Genomic DNA, 15,565 nt, shown 5'->3' with positions numbered 1-15,565 from the left:
ACAATACCCTGTGGAGATTCAAACAACATGTTTGGTGGTCCTCTATGAGGAAAGACGTAAAGGACTACGTTGCCGCTTGTAGCTCTTGTGCCAACAATAAACACTCTTCTCAACTACCGATGGGCCTATTACAACCTCTTCCTATGCCACATTATCCTTGGTCCCACATATCCATGGGCTTTATCACTGATCTTCCTGTTTCCACTTAAATTCTTCTTTGCGGACTTCTCCTTTCAAAGCAGCCTATGGGTTTGAACCCAGAACTTTTCCTATGACTCCTAGCGCTACCGAAGTTCCTGGAGCTGATCGCACTGTGAAAGACCTCTGTAAACATTGGCATCATATCCGTCAGATTCTACTCTCTACCTCCAGAAGATTCAAGAAGTTCGCTGATCGCAAACGCTGTAAAGCGGTTTCACACCGCACCGGTGACAAAGTGTGGCTGTTCACCAAATTTATTCGACTAAAATAACCTTGTACTAAATTGGGTCCCAGATTCATTGGCCCTTTTCGAGTCATTTCCAAGGTTTGTTCTTCAGCTTATCGACTGGCCTTACCCAAGACCCTTAAGATACATCCAGTATTTCATATATCTCTTCTCAAGCCGGTACTGAAAAATCGTTTCTCCATCAAACTCAAACCTCCTCCACCAGTCCTTGTGGACGGTACTTCCGAATTTGAGGTCAGTCAGATCCTGGACTCCAAGTATCGGGGCAGCCGGTTATACTACTTGGTTCATTGGAAGGGATATCCCATTACTGAACGATCCTGGGAACCTGCCTCTCAGATCCATGCTCCTGCTCTCATCAAGTCCTTTCATCTGAAACATCCTGCCAAGCCTGGTAGGATCCCCTGGAGGGGTCCTTGAGGAGGGGCATTGTCACGATCGCCCCTCTTCTTCCGGTTCTTCTGGCTACTCTGTCCTGTGCGTTACGTTGCTTAGCAATGCTGTGCACATTCTGAGCGGTCCTACTTTGTTGACGTCAGGCGGGCTTCTTATTCTGGCGGCCTGATCTCCTGGTGTCCGCTTGTTTTCTTCTGTGGCTGCTGTGAGTACTCGCATCTCTCTGTTACCGGATTTGACCCTGAACTGCCTGATTTCTAGTTGCCAACCTCTGCTTCACTAACTACGGTATTGTTTAACCCTAATCTGCCTTATTATAAGTTGCCAAACTTTGCTGAACTGACTACTCTGTTGTTTAACCCTGAACTGCCTGATTGCAAGTTGCCAAACTCTGCTGAACTAACTACTCTATTGTTTAACCCTAAACTGCCTGATTACAAGTTGCCAAACTCTGCTGAACTAACTACTCTATTGTTTAACCCTAAACTGCCTGATTACAAGTTGCCAAACTCTGCTGAACTGACTACGCTATTGTTTAACCCCGAACTGCCTGATTACAAGTTGCCGAACTCTGCTGAACTGACTTCACCTGTCCTTGATCCCACACCTCCTTCTATCAAGTGTCCTAGTACTACTATCCTGTACCTCAAGAACCACTTGACCCTCTGTGTGAGTACCTTGTTTTATAGAAGTTGTCGTGGGGTCACGTCCTGGGTTATACTCAGTGTGCTAGAGTGTTATTTGAGTTCACTCTAGCATTTATGTCTGATTCTGGACCTTACCTAACCTGACACTTCTCCCGGTAAGTCGATCTTCAGGGGGTAAGTGTTTTTTTAAGGGTGTATTGGGTGGGTTTTATTTTTAGTTTAGGGTTTGGGCTTGCAAAAGAGCTAACTTATTATTAAATTATATTTAAGTTAGGGGGTGTTAGGGTTAGGGTTAGACTTAGATTTAGGGGTTAATACATTTAGTATAGTGGCGGCGACGTTGGGGGCGACAGATTAGGGGTTAATAAATGTAGGTAGGTGGCGGCGATGTTAGGGACGGCAGATTAGGGGTTAATAATATTTAACTAATGTTTGCGAGGCGGGAGTGCGGTGGTTTAGGGGTTAATATGTTTATTATAGTGGTGGCGACGTTGGGGTGGCAGATTAGGGGTTAATAAGTGTAGGTAGGTGGTGGCGACATTGGGGGCAGCAGATTAGGGGTTAATAAATATTATATAGGTGTTGGCGATGTTGCTGGCAGCAGATTAGGGGTTCATAAATATAATGTAGGTGGCGGCAGTGTCCGGAGCGGCAGATTAGGGGTTAAAAATTTTATTATAGCGTTTGTGATGCGGGAGGGCCTCGGTTTAGTGTACTTTTTAGCACTTTAGTTATGAGTTTTATGTTACGGCGTTGTACCATAAAACTCTTAACTACTGACTTTTAAATGCGTTAGGATTCTTGGAGGTAGAGGGTGTACCACTCACTTTTTGGCCTCCCAGGACAGACTTGTAATATCAGCGCTATGGAAGTCCCATAGAAAAAAGACTTTATGTAAGAAGTTTACATAAGTCGTTTTGCGGTAAGGCCAAAGAAGTGTGCGGTGACCCTAAAACTTCAAGACTCGTAATACTAGCGGGCGTAAAAAAAGCAGCGTTAGGACCTCTTAACGCTGCTTTTTTACCTTAAAGGGACAGTATACACTCATTTTCATATAACTGCATGTAATAGACACTACTATAAAGAATAAGATGCACAGATACTGATATAAAAATCCAGTATAAAATGGTTTAAAAACGTACTTAGAAGCTTTCAGTTTAGCTCTGTTGAAAAGTGGGAAAGCCCACTGCAAGTGGGAAATAAGACACTCCCCCCCTCCCCCTTCGTTTGCATATGAAAAGACCCTTTACACAAACAGGAGCAAGCTGGAGAAGGTAGCTGACGGTATTCAAATAAAACTTTGGGGCTTGGTTAGGAGTCTGAAAATCAGAGCAATGTTACTTAAAAATAAGCAAAACTATACATTTTTAAAAAAAAAAAAACTTTATGGGCTTTATAAATAGATCATCTACAAAACATTTATGCAAAGAAAACTCGTAATCTAGCCGTGTGTATGTTTCAACAGCTGTTAAGAAGCACAAATGTGGCTTCCATGAGAATTGGGAGAATTATTGTTCCTATTAAGTTTAAGTTAAAAGTGTGGTTTTGCTTTATTTTATTTGCCAAATAATTCATAGTGAGGCACTACAAGGTTTATATCTATTTATCGCGACCATATCAATCGATAATATCATACCTGTGATATATGTACAAGTTGTCATTGTTTATAACATCTTGTCTAAGATATTGCCGATGTTTTATGGAGGCAAATTATGATTGTGACTGCAACTTTCTAACCTCAATAAAAAACTATTTTAAAAAAAACAACATAATTTATGCTTACCTGATAAATTTATTTCTCTTGTGATGTATCGAGTCCACGGATTCATCCATACTTGTAGGATATTCTCCTTCCTTACAGGAAGTGGCAAAGAGAGCACCCACAGCAGAGCTGTCTATATAGCTCCTCCCCTAGCTCCACCCCCCAGTCATTCGACCGAAGGCTAGGAAGAAAAAGGAGAAACTATAGGGTGCAGTGGTGACTGAAGTTTTTTAAATAAAAATATACTGCCTGTCTTAAATAAACAGGGCGGGCTGTGGACTCGATACATCACAAGAGAAAAAAATTTATCAGGTAAGCATAAATTATGTTTTCTCTTGTAAGATGTATCGAGTCCACGGATTCATCCATACTTGTGGGATACCAATACCAAAGCTTTAGGACACGGATGAAGGGAGGGACAATACAGGGACCTTAAATGGAAGGCACCACTGCTTGTAGAACCTTTCTCCCAAAAATAGCCTCAGAAGAAGCAAAAGTATCGAATTTGTAAAATTTGGAAAAAGTATGAAGCGAAGACCAAGTCGCCGCCTTACAAATCTGTTCAACAGAAGCCTCATTTTTAAAAGCCCATGTGGAAGCCACTGCTCTAGTAGAATGAGCAGCAATTCTTTTAGGAGGCTGCTGGCCAGCAGTCTCATAAGCCAAACGTATGATGCTTTTCAGCCAAAAGGAAAGAGAGGTAGCCGTAGCCTTTTGACCTCTCTGTTTACCAGAATAAACAACAAACAATGAAGATGTTTGACAGAAATCTAGTTGCTTGTAAGTAGAACTTTAAAGCACGAACCACATCAAGATTGTGCAACAGACGTTCCTTCTTTGATGAAGGATTAGGACACAGTGAAGGAACAACAATTTCCTGATTGATATTCCTATTAGAAACAACCTTAGGAAGAAACCCAGGTTTGGTACGCAAAACCACCTTATCTGCATGGAAAACAAGGTAAGGTGAATCACACTGTAAAGCAGAAAACTCAGAAACTCTTTGAGCTGACAAGATAGCTACTAAAAACAAAACTTTCCAAGATAGAAGCTTAATATCTATGGAATGCATAGGTTCAAACTGAACCCCTTGAAGAACTTTAAGAACTAAGTTTAGGCTCCATGGCGGAGCAACAGGTTTAAATACAGGCTTGATCCTGACCAAGGCCTGACTAAACGCTTGAACGTCTGGGACATCTTTTAAGGAACTAGCTGATAATCCCTTCTCCAATCCTTCTTGGAGAAAGGACAATATTCTAGAAATCCTAATCTTACTCCATGAGTAACCCTTGGATTCACACCAATAAAAATATTTGCAATAAAACAAAAACTTTTTTTTTTTTCTTTCTATCAGTGTCACCAGTAACTAATGAGCCCTTTATGCAAGCTGGGATTCCTACTAAGTGTCTGAATACAGCTTACCCTTCCCTTATGGGGATATTGCCAGCCTTTTCTAGAAATAACACAGTCTGTCTAGAAAAAAATAGACTGAACATACCTCAATGCAGTTTAGCCTGCAAACCGTTCCCCCAACTGAAGTTTTCCTGTACTCTTCAGCCCTTGTGAGAACAGCAGTGGATCGTAGTTACAAAGTGCTAAGATCATCATCCTCCTTGCAGAAATCTTCATCCCTTTTCTGCCAGAGAGTTCACCACACTCACTTTACCCTTCCTAGTACTTTAGAGTAGGCAAAGAGAATGACTGGGGGGTGGAGCTAGGGGAGGAGCTATATAGACAGCTCTGCTGTGGGTGCTCTCTTTGCCACTTCCTGTAAGGAAGGAAAATATCCCACAAGTATGGATGAATCTGTGGACTCGATACATCTTACAAGAGAAAAAGTTTTATATCACAGGGACAGTTTACTCTCCTAAGGATATAGGCATAGCCTTTGCTAAATATTACCACTCACTATACAATCGACATGACTCTCTCCCCATTCTAACACAATCCAGACCTTCTTAGACTCTCTTCAAGTGCTGCGACTATCCACTGAAGCAGTTAAAGATCTAGAGCACCCCTTCTCGATCGAAGAGGTTAAGAGAGCTGTGAAGTTCCTTAAAGCTCATAAAGCCACGGGCCCTGATGGCTTTCCAGCCTCCTTCTATAAGACTTAAACCCCAGATCTCTTACCGATTTTCCTAAGACTTTATAGCAAGACAGCAGAAAATGGTCACCTTCTTAACGAGTTTCTTGAGGCAAGTATTCTCACCATTCCCAAAGAGGGCAAAGACCAAACCTTGTACGAGAGATACAGGCCAATCTCGCTCATAAATGTCGATGTCAAGATCTATGCGAAGATACTGGGGAGTAGATTAATGACTCACATTCCATCCATTGTCCATCTGGACCAGGTGGGGTTTGTCTTTGGCCGCCAAGGCACCAATAATACCTGCAGTCTATTAAATATTTTTATGGAATCAGCAGATATGGATCTCTCCCTTCTCGCTCTCTCACTTGACACAGAAAAGGTGTTTGATAGAGTGAGATGGGACTATATGTTCCAAACTCTGATGACATTTGGAATACTGAATTCACTCTGCACAGCAATCAGAGCCCTCTACTCTTCTCCGACAGCTAAAGTGATGGGGGTTGGATTCTGCACAACATCTTTTCCCATTGCGAACGTTACAAGACAGGGATGCCCACTCTCCCCCATACTATTCACCTTGTCCATCAAACCATTAGCTTCAGCAATCAGGAGATTGAGAGATATCCAAGGTTTGATTTTACATGATACAGAACAAAAGCTAGCCCTTTTCGCAGACGACCTGACAATCTTTCCTAAAGACACCTCCACCTCTCTGTCCCCTCTCTTTGCTCTCCTGAAGTACATCGGTATATTCTCTTATTACAAGGTCAATGTCGCTAAAACTGAAGCCTATTCCATTGGCATATCCTCTAGAGAACTGCAGAAATTCCAAAGAGCATTTAACTTCCAGTGGTCCACTAGAGGCGTCCGTCATCTGGAAGTCTTTCTCATGACAACGCCACAGTTCTTAGTGACAATTACAATACTCTACTGAAAAAAATTGACTTACTACTTAAATCTAAGAGATATGAAGAGGTCTCATGGCTAGGTAGGGTAGCTGCGGTAAATATGATGATTTTGCCAAAGCTCACATACCATTTTAGATGTTTACCCCTCTCAGTCCCGACTCACATCCTACATGAATTTCAGCCCCTACTTACCAATTATATCTGGAACAAAAAAAAGCTGAGGGTCGCTGCACATATTCTGCAGGCCCCAGTAGATCAGGGAGGCATTGGTCTCCCCAATGTTCGACTCTATCATGACACGGCCATGCTGTCATATGTTTCAGCCTGGGATCAAATCTCCCCCCTACTAGATGGCGAGAACTAGAACAGGCCTCGCTGCCGGCCTATGTGCTGGAGGGGATACGAAGAGAAAGGCAATCCTATACATATATGGTGGGACACCATATAGACACAAACAATATTTACTTATTTACACACTAATCTCTAACAAGCTCATTATTGGTAGCAATTGGAAAAAAGGTTTTCCCCCAAAATGGCAGGGAGTAATGGACACTATCAGGTACATTAAAACACAGGCCCCACTAAAAGACACAGGACCCACTAACTTTTACAGGACCCTAATTAGTTTAGCCCCACTAGCACTACTGACCCTATCATGTTAACCCCATCCCAGCTTCCTATTCCCCCCTGAGACCCCTACCTAGATTTAAAGTTTGAAACATTTTATTTAAAAATCTCAATGTGTTTACTGTCCCTTTAACTTGCAAGCTGTATACAGGTGAAGTTTTTTCAAAGTTAACAATACTTGATAGAAAACTAATGTTACTAAATGCAAGCTAAATTATAGTGAAAATATTTCAGTTTAATTTTTAATGGCAGAAAATGAAAATGTATATTCTGTGAGATTCTTTATCCTAGAAAGCTTCATTACTTTCTATGTTGGATCACTTGGAGTGATGCAGCATAGTTGTAAAAAGCTGACTAGAAAAATTCCTCAGTAGCCACATTCTATTATAAAGGGACTTTAAAGAGACATTAAACCCAAAAAAGTATTTAATGATTCAGACAGAGAATACAATTTTAAACAACATTCCAATTTACGTCTATTATCTAATTTGCTTCATTCTTTAGATATCCTTTGTTGAAGAAATAGCAATGCACATGAGTCAGCCAATCACATGAGGCATCTATGTGCAGCCACCAATCAATAGCTACTGAGCCTATCTAGATATGCTTTTCAGGAAATAATAGCAAGAGATTGAAGCAAATTAGATAATAGAAGTAAATTAGAAAGTTGTTTCAAAATGTATTCTCTGTCTGAATCATGAAAGAAAACATTTGGGTTTCATGTCCCTTTAATGTCCCTTTAAGCAACAAATTAGGATCCATGCCCCAGGACTTGCAAGGAAGTGTGCATATGGCATGTGCACCACAGTCACTTTATTTCCTTCCTCAGTTTAGACGACCAGTTAACACAGTAGATTTGCATAATCAAGAAATGCAAGATAACAATACAATGCAATAGAACTTATGAGTAGTAGATTTTGTTTCTGACAATTTTAAAAGCTATGTCTATTTCCACTCCCCCTGTACCATGTGACAGCCATCAGCCAATCAAAAATGCATACACGCGTATTCTGTAAATTCTTGCACATGCTCAGTAGGAGCTGGTGACTCAAAAAGTTTAAATATAAAAAGACTGTGCATATTTTGTTAATGGAATTAAATTGGAAAGTTGTTTAAAATTGCATGCTCTATCTGAATAATGAAAGTTTAATTTTGACTTGAGTGTCCCCTTAAGGAAGTTTAGAACTAAATCCTGTGAGATTTCAATAATATCCCATAAAATTCCCAGTACAATGGGAACTCAGCGCTGATTAAAATGATTGCAGGCTCCCCCTGCTGTCAGACTCCTGCACTGCAGCTACTTTATAATGTGCTGAACAAGCACTCTGCTGAGCATGGCAAGTGGCGACATAACTGACCAACTATACTGGACTGTGGACTGTTGCAAAACAAAAGCTAATTTGTTTGAAATAACTTAAAAATAATAAAAGTTATAAACTTCAAACTACAAAGGAGCATTAGATCAAGTCAAAAGCTATCAGCATGCTAAGTTTAATAAAAATACATTCAGTTCTGATGGCAAAGCTTCGAACTTCCTTCTTAATCTAAATAAATCGGAGTTATTAAATATAAACGCCAACCCAGATGTTGTACAATCCTTGCAGAAAGATTTTGGCCTCACCATAGCGAGGACCAAGTTGAAATACCTTGGTATCTATTTAACACCAGACCCCTCTGATCTCTATAAATATAATTGTATACCCCTTAGGAACGACATTGCAGCGAACCTTTCCTCATGGAAGAATAAATATATCTATTGATTGGGAAAAATAGGAGTGGTTAAGATGAACATTCTGCCCCGCATATTATACCTTTTTCAAACTTTACCTATTGCACTCCCGAGGGGCTATACAAATCAAATACAAAGCTTGATTGATCAATTCATCTGGTCTAATACTAGACCTAGAGTATCAAGACGGACCATGTATCTCCCGAGAGATAGAGGGGGGCTGGGCCTGCCGGATATCTCTTCATACAGAAAGGCAGTAGGGTTACAGAGGATTGTGGAATGGTCACAAAATAACGAGCATAAGGCTTGGATTCTTTTAGATAGACAAATACTCAAAATGAATAATGTGGGCTCACTCGCATGGTTACCCCCTATACTTCGACCTAAAACCATATCTAAATATCATCTACTGGAGGAAACTTTTAGTATCTGGGACGCGACAGTTGCAACTTCTACTCACATCTCCTCTAGACATTCCCCACTGACACCTGTTTTTGAAAACTCTGAGCTCCCATATCACTTAACAGGCTACCAAAAGATTAAATCTTATAAAATGCGAGAGGGCTCAGTATACGGGGTGGTCGAGAATGGCAAGATTATCTTGCAGAACAAGCTAATAGAAAGTCAACCTTGGATATTTACCTCATGGTTACATTATAATCAATTACTAAATTATATATCTAGAAACAAACATAAACAAGAGCTAGGAAGGGTGCTTACACCTTTCGAAAAGCTTTGCACTAATGAGGGAGCTCTAAGACATTTGACTTCGCTATTGTACAAATTGTTAGTCTTCCGAGAGACCGATTCACTCCCAAATTACGTAATTAGCTGGACGAAGGATTTGGGTTCTGAGATAGATTTCGAGTCTTGGATGAAAGGCTTTAAACTCACAAAGAGGTCATCAGTATCCTCAAGTATTCAAGAGACACATATAAAATTCATGAGCAGATGGTACATGATACCCATTAGATTACATAAGATATTCTCAACCTTGAGCCCAATGGGCTGGAGAGGCTGCGGGGAACAGGGTTCACTTTTACACATCTGGGGGTTTTGTCCTTGACTGCTGTCCTTCTGGTCGGGGGTCCTGGGTAGAATCAATGAGACATTAAACCTAAATATCCCAAATTCACCAGAAATATTACTCTTCCTAACATTACCAAAAATGCAAAGTAAGGCACACTTAGCCTTACTGCTAATACTAATCACAAGTGCCAAGAAATTGATCCCCAAAAGATGGAAAACACAAGATCCTCCTACAGTGGGGGAATGGCATTCCCAGGTTGAGGAGGTTCTTCTCATGGAGAGATATCACTATCTGAAAACTCATAAGCTAGACACCTATGAATTGATGAGAGCGATTTGGCATTTACATTTTTTGCAATGCTTGGCAGCGGATGAGCGGCAGCCACGGGTCTCCCTTCTCCCCCCCCCCCCCCCCCCCCTTTCCTCTTTTTTTTTCATTTTTCTTCCCTTTCTTCCTTTCTCTCTTGTTACTCTCTTTCCTTTCTATCTACCATTTTACCCTCCCCTCCCTAAGGCATGTGTACTCAGTTTATTGGATTCAAATATACTGTTATTTCTTTTATCTTCATAAAATTTTTTGGAAAAACCCACATCCTGTAAACTCTCATTCTTGACGTTCAGTGGAGTGAGAGTAAAAATATTTAGAAGTGTATAATATAATATTTTTATTGTTGCTTGCCACTATATTGCTGTATAGAATCTTTTGTTGAGTAGCAAGACTTTATACATTGTTTTCACTTCAATAAAGCTTATTTTAAAAAAAAAAATACATTCAGTTCTGTTAACTGAAGCAACAAATTCAAATTAAAAGTTGATGGAATTTTTCTGAAAAACAGCACTTTTTTTTTACATTAAATAACTGTAAAATGGTAATTTTATACTGTGTGAAGAACTCCACTACTTCTTATTTATTTCAGCGCGTCTTCAGCTGGTGCACCTTTGGGAGTTTCGTAGAACTCTATAGAAGTCTACTAAGTGAGGGATTTAGTGTGGCTGTGCTATCCAACCTCCAGATGTTAGCATCCTGAGGGTTTCACTTGAGTGCATTCATTTTACTTTCAGTCTGTAATATGGAAGTAAAAAAAAAATTAGTAAAAAAGATTGCATTTTGCCTCATGCAGTGATAAAACACTTGGCACCTATTATGGTCAGGAGTAAGAAGCAGTTGATTAAAGGGACAGTCAACACCAGAATTTTTGTTGTTTTAAAAGATAGATAATCCCTTAATTACCCATTCCCCAGTTTTGCATAACCAACACAGTTATACCTTGTATCTAAGCCTCTGCAGACTGCCCCCTTATTTCAGTTCTATTGACAGACTTGCATTTTAGCCAATCAGTGCTCACTCCTTGGTAAATTCATGTGTTTGAACTCAATGTTATCTATATGAAACACATGAACTAACACCCTCTAGTGGTGAAAAACTGTCAAAATGCATTTAGATTAGACGCAACCTTCAAGGTCTAAGAAATTAGCATATGAACCTTCTAGGTTTAGCTTTCAACTAAGAATACCATTAGAACAAAGCAAAATTGGTTATAAAAGTAAATTGGAAAGTTGTTTAAAATTGCATGCCCTATCTGTATCATGAAAGTTTTTTTGGCCTTGACTGTCTCTTTAAGTTGTAAAGGGCACTATGGATGTGCATTTGTTTTCGTAAATGAAAAACGAAAATCCGAATAAATGAACCAACAAAATTTTAAGAAAACTAAAATCATTAGTATTTAATTGTTTCCTTTAAATTGCTTTTAAAGGGTAAAATATTTACTTGAATGCACTCTAGAGAGTGCGCTAACCCGATTCTCTTCTTGACAGGTCTCGAATATTCGTACTAAATTTTTGTTTGTAATGAAAATGTCTTCCCTGCACATCCCTACAAGGCACTTTAAGTGTTGTATTCACAACTGTAATGCTTACATATACACGTTAGGTGCTCAGTGATTTTAGTTATTTCTTACTCAGGAGGTATATGATATGAATTAATACCAATTGCAGGACCACATATACGTGGTTTATTTGCCTTTTGTCCAGAATTTTATCTCAATGTTGGCCACACATCTAAGGAGACATGGGCGAGAATTGATGAGATCTTAAATGACATTACATTAATTAACCCTCATTCTACCCAGGCTGCCCCATTTATAGAGAAAAACAATTGTAAAATGTTGTACTTTTAAATAGTTAATCATTGAACATGTAACAGTGCCCCCTAGAGGTTACATAGGTACTCTTTTAAGCCTGATGTGACAATGTTATGCTCATCATAATATTGTTGTAAAGGTATCTACACCGTAATTCAAAAGTGCATGTGAAATGTTCTGAAGTGATCGAATTATTGTTTCAAGGTACTCTCGCAAAGAGGCGTGTTAGTACACTTCACTGTGTGATGCGAGGGTTTTCTGCTAGTAGCGGAACATTCAATACATCAGTCTCACCATGTGCAGCGAAGGTTAGTGTAATTCATCCCTTTGAACAGTGTATAGTGACAATAACAATTAATTAACGTGAACTTAACCTCTGTAATTCCAAAACAATAGTTAAACTTGTAAATTAATAATTAATCCTTTTCCACTGGGGCAATATGGGTATAAGTACATGTGTATGTGGTGTGTTATTTATATGAATACATAGTAACATAGTAGATGAGGTTGAAAAAAGTTCAAAGTCCATCGAGTTCAACCTATACAAATCTAATATACTTACAAAAAAGCTCCAGTTGAGCTTAAATTAATCCCATTAAAAGGTGACCCATTTAACACAAGAAATCCTATCCCTGAATTCTGTTTCTAGCCAGAAATGTATCCAAACCATTTTAAAATGTATCTAAGGTATTGGCATTCACTACCTCCTTCGGTAACGAGTTCCACAATTTTATTGCTCTTACAGTGAAAAAACGATTATGTTGCACAAGATTAAATCTCCTTTCCTCCAGCCTTAAATTGTGACCTCTTATCACAAACAATTTTCTTGGAATAAATAGAGTTTCTGCCATCTCTGTATATGGGCCTTGAACAAATGTATATAAAGTAATGATGTCACCTATCAAGTGCCTTTTTTCTAGGGAAAACAGACCCAGTTTGTCTAACCTCTCCTCATAGCTTAAATTCTCCATTCCCCTTTTTTGCTTTATGGCACTTCTCTGAACTTTTTCTAGGTCTGCAATGTATTTTTTTGAGATCGGTCCCCAGAACTGCACTCCATACTCAAGGTGAGGTCTTACCAGGGATTGATATAGTGACAGAATTATGCTTTCCTCCCTTGAATTAATGCCTCTTTTTATACATGCTAGTATAATATTAGCCGTTGAAGCTGCTGCCCTGCATTGTGCACCCATCTTTAGCTTGTTAACTATTACTACTGCCAAATCTATTACTACTCCCAAATTACATTGTAAAATTGTTTATAATATAATTTTTAACTTCATTTTATATAAAAAAAAACATTTTGAAAATTTGATAGATTTCTAACATTAAAACTGTTTAGCCGCTTCATTCATGCCAATTTAGAAGTTGTACAGAATGGAATCTTACAAGTAAACCCCATTCTGTAAAGGGAATACCTACAGTCTAGCGTAATTGAAGTGGCTTAATAGTTTCTCGGAATTCTCACAAAATCTTGCAAATTTTTAAAAACCAGATTTATAGTTTGCAACTTTGTAAAGTCGACTATCATACATGGGAAAAATTGCAGTCATTTTCTTCTGCGAGATATAAATATCCCACATTGTGAATCTTTTTTCTACAGCAAAAACTTTTTTTTTTAAAAGTAGAAATATTATATAATTTTCAATTTTACAATGTAATGCATAACAATACACCATATACACATGTCTAATATACCCATAATATCCCAGCACAAATTGATTAATTAATAATGTGATTATTTTCTTTTTTTACTAATTTTTTATTATTAATAGTTATTGTACTACATAGAGAAGACATAAGCATTCTGTGGCGTTCCATTAGAGTAATTTGTATTACAATGAGGACATTTCTGAAGTATGTTTCAATATTCTAAAAAATAAACACAAGCTTACGTGTACATTTTCACACATACATGTCTCACCACTCTTTCATTGGCAAGATGAGTCATTTTAAGAAATATATGTAAATTTAAAATGAGCTTGTATGTGTATATATATATATATTATGTATAACAAAACAATCTATTTTCAGATTTACAAAATGCACATTATTTGGTAATTAAACATCTTTTGGAAATATTCCCCCTCCACGTTGCTGACATTCGCCTTCATTAGTGAAGATTTTGGAATGTTCTGCGGTACTGAGACCTATACTTTCCTATCGAAATAGTATCACAAATCATCTGTATGGTGACGGAAAGCGCACATTTTTAGAACATTTCACCTGCTGTGAACATTGCGAGATGGAAATGATTGTTTTATTGTTGGACACATCGATTCTTTGAACATCCGGTCCTTAAGGATAGATGCTTTTTGGATATTCATTTTGAGGACCAGAAGACCTTTGGTTTTTAACTTGAATCAGACATAGTTTATTATTAGTTGAGTATATACAATGAACATTTGTACACTACCCAGTATAATTATGAATTTATACAATCATAATAACAATAATGCACTGAAAAATGACGATGAGTATATATATATATACATATTAAAATGGGGCAATGTATAATTGTGATAAATATTCTTTCTAAAGAGGAAATTGTCACTTCCTCTGAGAAGATACCACTTGTTACTTCCTACCCAGTCAGAGTATGCAAGAGTATTATACAACAATTTTCAGTAATCTACGCCATTCCCATCATCCTCCTGGTTCATCCTGTTTTTATTGATTTTCCCACTTCCACAACACAACATAACTACCACCTCACCAATTCCTTTCTGTGCTAACAACTTATCTACATCTTCCAAAAGATACCAGAACTAACCCTTCCCTTCTATCTTTTAATTCTACAGTCAAATTTGCTTCCACCAATGGCAACATCATATGTTTATTTTACTTAATATAATTAATCAACCCAAAAACATAAATCTCCAGAATTGTGGGTACTCCTATGTTCTTAGTCAATATGCAACATAGAATAACAGAGGAAATGTAGAACTGGATTTCAGTAGACAAAAAGCTTGCACCAAAGGATGGACCCTTGATTCATTGGACTTGATTCCCTATGTATTCATATAACCCTCCTTTAAAAAAAACTCTAAGATGCTGATTCACTAAAGTGCAAAGTAACATTTCAAATCATAGTGAATCAGATTCTTTGGATGACTTAAGAGTTGGAGAGATTTATAATGGATTATTCTTTTAGAAGTCAGAGAATTTAGCCATTCTTATAAATGCCCCAATATGTATTTGCGTGCCCCTCCTAGTTATTAGGCACACATGTGAGAGCTAAATAAACGAGTCAGGCATGCAAATTTGTGTGAATATATAATAATTATGACTTACCTTATAATGGTCCCAGGGTGACTTATGCTGGCTGTGCCTGTGTCTCTCTCACTCTCTTCCTGATTCAGGTCTGCAGCGTTCTCACACACCCCTCCTTCTCTACCCTCTGAGATCTCTCCCTCCCGTCTCCTTCTGGCTCACAGTCTCTCTCCACCCTAACTCACCTTCCCTTATATATGGTTACTTCTCTCTATCTAATTATTTTAATCTAAAACACTTGTTTTCTCCTTTCTCCTACTCCGCCTCTCTGCCCTGGGACTTTCTCCGTCTCTCCTCTGTACGCGCTTCTTTACTTCTTCTCTCTCTTCCTCTGTCTCCTTTCCCTTGTCTCTCTCTTCTCTGTCTCTCACAAACTTCCTCATTTTTTTTAGGTTCCTCTTTTCCTATTTAACCCTTTTTTCTGCTTAGTGTCAGTGCAAGGATGATTGAATTTAAACTGTCAACGCACCTATTTAGCTTTAAATTAATGGGATATTGAGCAAAAAATAATAATCT

General features: G+C 38.4%; 1 protein-coding gene across 1 annotated transcript in view; it reads right to left on the bottom strand.

Moving 5' to 3' along the window:
• LOC128653640 (proto-oncogene tyrosine-protein kinase Yrk-like) overlaps nt 1–15,362 on the bottom strand; it is a 316,484-nt gene extending 301,122 nt beyond the window's left edge. The window contains 1 exon segment of the mRNA XM_053707049.1: nt 15,071–15,362. The gene's annotated coding sequence lies outside the window, so the exon portion shown is untranslated.
• Between the last annotated feature and the right edge of the window lie 203 nt (nt 15,363–15,565).

The sequence above is a fragment of the Bombina bombina genome, chromosome 3, assembly GCF_027579735.1.
Source record: "Bombina bombina isolate aBomBom1 chromosome 3, aBomBom1.pri, whole genome shotgun sequence".
In the NCBI taxonomy this organism is placed as follows: Eukaryota; Metazoa; Chordata; class Amphibia; order Anura; family Bombinatoridae; genus Bombina; species Bombina bombina.
This window is presented reverse-complemented; position numbering and strand designations above follow the sequence as displayed.